The sequence below is a fragment of the Chiloscyllium plagiosum genome, chromosome 18 (genome assembly GCF_004010195.1).
Source record: "Chiloscyllium plagiosum isolate BGI_BamShark_2017 chromosome 18, ASM401019v2, whole genome shotgun sequence".
NCBI lineage: Eukaryota > Metazoa > Chordata > Chondrichthyes > Orectolobiformes > Hemiscylliidae > Chiloscyllium > Chiloscyllium plagiosum.
Window position 1 is genome coordinate 67,461,977 of NC_057727.1, and position 5,206 is coordinate 67,467,182.

Below are 5,206 nucleotides of genomic sequence, written 5' to 3' on the forward strand. Positions count from 1 at the left end.
GGGTGTTTCAGTGGGTCAGTGTGTGATACAGGGTGTTTCAGTGGGTCAGTGTGTGATACAGGGTGTTTCAGTGGGTCAGTGTGTGATACAGGGTGTTTCAGTGGGTCAGTGTGTGATACAGGGTGTTTCAGTGGGTCAGTGTGTGATACAGGGTGTTTCAGTGGGTCAGTGTGTGATACAGGGTGTTTCAGTGGGTCAGTGTGTGATACAGGGTGTTTCAGTGGGTCAGTGTGTGATACAGGGTGTTTCAGTGGGTCAGTGTGTGATACGGGGTGTTTCAGTGGGTCAGTGTGTGATGTAGGATGTTTCAGTGGGTCATTCTGTGATGCAGGATGTTTCAGTGGGTCAGTGTGTGATACGGGGTATTTCAGTGGGTCATTGTGTGATACAAGATGTTTCAGTGGGTCAGTGTGTGATACAGGGTGTTTCAGTGGGTCAGTGTGTGATACGGGGTGTTTCAGTGGGACAGTGTGTGATACAGGGTGTTTCAGTGGGTCAGTGTGTGATACAGGGTGTTTCAGTGGGTCATTGTGTGATGCAGGATGTTTCAGTGGGTCAGTGTGTGATACAGGATGTTTCAGTGGGTCAGTGTGTGATACCGGGTGTTTCAGTGGGTCAGTGTGTGATACGGTGTGTTTCAGTGGGTCATTGTGTGATACAAGATGTTTCAGTGGGTCAGTGTGTGATACAGGGTGTTTCAGTGCGTCATTCTGTGATGCAGGATGTTTCAGTGGGTCAATGTGTGATACGGGGTGTTTCAGTGGGTCATTGTGTGATACAAGATGTTTCAGTGGGTCATTCTGTGATGCAGGGTGTTTCAGTTGGTCAGTGTGTGATACAAGGTGTTTCAGTGGGTCAGTGTGTGATATGGGGTGTTTCAGTGGGTCATTGTGTGATACAAGATGTTTCAGTGGGTCATTCTGTGATGCAGGATGTTTCAGTTGGTCAGTGTGTGATACAAGGTGTTTCAGTGGGTCAGTGTGTGATACAGGGTGTTTCAGTGGGTCAGTGTGTGATACGGGGTGTTTCAGTGGGTCAGTGTGTGATACAGGGTGTTTCAGTGGGTCAGTGTGTGATACGGGGTGTTTCAGTGGGTCAGTGTGTGATACAGGGTGTTTCAGTGGGTCAGTGTGTGATACGGGGTGTTTCAGTGGGTCAGTGTGTGATACATGGTGTTTCAGTGGGTCAGTGTGTGATACATGGTGTTTCAGTGGGTCAGTGTGTGATACATGGTGTTTCAGTGGGTCAGTGTGTGATACATGGTGTTTCAGTTGGTCAGTGTGTGATACAAGGTGTTTCAGTGGGTCAGTGTGTGATACAGGGTGTTTCAGTGGGTCAGTGTGTGATACGGGGTGTTTCAGTGGGTCAGTGTGTGATGCAGGATGTTTCAGTGGGTCAGTGTGTGATACAGGGTGTTTCAGTGGATCATTGTGTGATACAAGATGTTTCAGTGGGTCAGTGTGTGATACATGGTGTTTCAGTGGGTCAGTGTGTGATACAAGGTGTTTCAGTGGGTCAATGTGTGATACACGGTGTTTCAGTGGGTACACATGTGAAATGGCAGCACAGTGGCACAGTGGTTAGCACTGCTGCCTCACAGCGCCAGAGACCCGGATTCAATTCCCACCTCCGGCAACTGTCTGTGTGGAGTTTGCACATTCTCCCCGTGTCTGGTGGTTTTTCTCCAGGTGCTCCAGTTTCCTCCCACAGTCCAAAAACGTGCAGGTTAGGTGAATTGGCCATGCTAAATTGCCCGTAGTGTTCGGTGAAGGGGTAAATGTAGGGGAATGGATCTGGATGGGTTGCTCTTCGGAGGGTTGGTGTGGAGTCGTTGGGCCGAACTGTAAGTAATCTAAAAGAAATGGGCTGTTTTAGTGGGTCAGTGTGTGATAATGAGCTGTTTTAGTGAGTCAATGTGTGATATGGGGTCTTTCAGTGGGTCAATGTTGATATGAGGTGTTTCAGTGGGTACTTGTGTGATACGGGGCAATGGTATAATTGGTGATAAGTGGTATCCCTGCTGTAACATTGCTGTGGCTTTAGGAACTGTGTCTTGTCCTGGTTTCTTTTAGAAAGAAATTGGGGCACAGACTCTGAGCAGTTTATGAGAAGGTAAATAACTTGTGGGACCTTGGGTTTGTTTTTAAATTAAGAACAATAGATGCATCCTGAATGGGTGTGACCAAACTCCCACAGAACCAGTGCAGCTTTCAGCAGTTGCTGTTGGGGTCTTGAAGAGGTGGAAGCTTTTTTTTTTGTCCCTGTCTCGGTTACAGTCAGAAAGTTGGGGGATTCTCTGCCTGCAGGGGATTCGCATATGAAACAATCGCTGTTCTGAATTTGCCTTTTGCCACGGGTGTATGTTACTACATTGGAGCAGTTCCTGTTTTGTAGCAAAATAATCGATTGTTCTGTTAATGTTTTCCAATAGAGTTAAGCTATTCTAAGTTCCTCTTTTCCTTTGATGTATTTTAACTACAGTGTTTGAATAAATTATGGTAATAAATTGCTTAATGCTAAGTAGTTTGACCAACCGAGTTGCATCTGGAACATTTACCTTTCAAATAAAGAAACGTTATCTCCCCACACACCCTCCCCACCCCCAGCCCCTTAATGGGTCAAGGGTCTTGGCAACTACCAAACTGGGATCACAAGGTGAAAAGCTCTCAGAAGCACAATGATGGGTCTCTACCGCTGAGAGTGCAGCACCCCCTCGGTCTCACCCAGAGGGAAGAAGCAGCAAAACAAACGGTAAAAGCTGGAAATGAATGCATTGGTCACACTGTTCTCAATTATATAAAAGAAGGCAGACCAATATGTGTCACTCATAAGCTTCACTGGTTTTCTCCTAATTAATGCTGTCCTGTTTTCATGCAGTGAGCTTTTTTTATAAAAAGGTATATCATTCAGACGAAGTGTACAAGGCTCTTTTACTCTCTTTTTGATTCTTGTTCCTCTACTGTAAAGTCTAAGCCCGTTCACTGAAACATAATTTGCCTGTGTAAACGAGAATAAAGATGGCTGCCGCTAGACACGGTCTCCTTTGGTCAGACCAGGCCAACTCCTGGTAAAGACAGCTTTCAGCACTTGGAAGTGATGTGAGTTTTGAGACAATCTAAAAAGCAACAGCATGGCACCAGGCTGTGCATAAAACAGGAGGTGACTGGCACTTACACACACAGATGGCACAGGATGGTGAGGGTGTGAAATGGAATCACCCATCAAACTAGTGCAGGTGTTAGTTACAGCCTGGGGCTGGAATAGATTAGCGCTGCATCTATCTGTGGTAGAGCCACAAATGCAGAATAACATGTATGTTCCAGTTCCTTCAGTCAGCATTTAAGTCACAACTTAATGTAAAAAAAAACTCAAAACAATCTGAAATGCTCTTTGGATTCTCAGTGCCATGTCCCTTCCATTCCGCGATTAACTTTGGCCCTGAATAGAAGTTCGAACCTTTCAAATAATGCAAACCGATCTTCAACAAGCACCCACGAATGACAAGGGCAAAGAGGGGTATGTAACTACCAAAAGTACAAGGATGATAGCAAACTGGGCGCGTCATCTCCCTGGCACAGCCATTTACAGTAAAGATACCTGCTCTTGAATTCCCTTATTTGAAAAATTGCATCAATTATAAAACAAAAAGACCTGTATTAGCATCAGATTAAATGATCAAGGTCTGAAACCCCACTCCTCCCAGCAGGTTTTGCAATTTTTTCTTTCATTCATTCACATGTTGTTGGCAAGACCAGTGTTTATTAACAGAGAAGGGCAAAGGTGGTATCAGGTCAAGTATCGTGCTCACTCCTGTGGGAGGTCATGGCTGACAGTGTCTCTGCAAGGTACTGATAGCTTCCATTCGGTGCAGGGGCACAAAGACCTCCAGCACCTCATTTCCACACTATCACATCCAGTCCATCTATACCCCATCCGCAAACAACTCATCCAAAACAGCATCTCGTCTCCCAGTGATGCTGATTAGTTAAGCGGAACCAGGAAGCTCTAACCTATTTTAGTAAGCACTGAGCAGAAAGCAACGAAAAAAGTTACAAAACAATACGTTACAGACTCAAATCTAATTGAGGGAATTAGATAGGTTACTTTTTGAGTTATAGAGCCCTGAACATAATGAGCTTGGATGAATTATACATAAATTTGCATAAATAGAGCAATAGAGCTTTACATTGCCAAAGGAGGTAATTCCGATCTTTGTGCTTGCACTAATCTTAAACTAATCTCACTGTCCTGCTCTCTACCTTTCTCCCTTCTAATACTTATCCAATTGCACCTGAAAAGGCGCAATGATTTCTGCAAATTACATTGTTCCACACTCCAACAATGTTTAGCAGAAAACAAACTCACCCTCCCTGATAATATCACATTGACGCACCCTTGACATTGATTCACCAACTGGACCTCCCTATTCCTTGATCCAAATCATGTTTGCTCACTAATGTGCTCAAAATAAACCTCCTTCTTGTTATCGAAAAGTCTCCCAGCAACGGAATGGCTCCCTTTCTGTTTCCCCCCACCAAACCAGTCCCAAAACAAGCGAGCAAACCCTTTGCTGCATCATTTTGAGTCAATACAGCCTTTAATTAATCTAATTGGGAATTGAGGAGAAACTGCTTTACCCAGAGAGAACTGAGAATGTGGAACACGGTACTGTCAGCATAGAATGAGGCAAATCGCACCGATGTATTTAAGGAAAAAGTACTTTGGGGAAAGAATCACTTTCTTTGCATCTATCTGTGGTAGGGGAGACAAGTGAAAAATCAAATATATGTTCCAGTTCCTTTCACAGGCATTTAAGTTACAACTAAATGCAAAACATCTCCAAACAATCTGAAAGGCTCTCTAGATTCTCAACGCCATGTTCTTTCTTGTAATACAACTTTTCCCTTCCACTCCTCTATTAACTTTCACCCTGAATAGAATTTTGCAACTTTCAAAAATACAAAAGAATCTTCAGCAAGCGATTTCATACATTTTGTAATGACTGCGGCAGTCGCAAATGATTGCAGGACGCGTTGGGAATCCATGTGATTGTTTGGCACAGGACAGCTTTGGGACTATTGGAAGAGGTTACCAGCATATACCCCCTCCCTCCTCCAACCCCACACCTCACCACTTTCACCCTCCTCCACCCCAATCCCCTCCCTCCTCCACCCCCACCCCCATCACCCCTACCACTCCCACACAC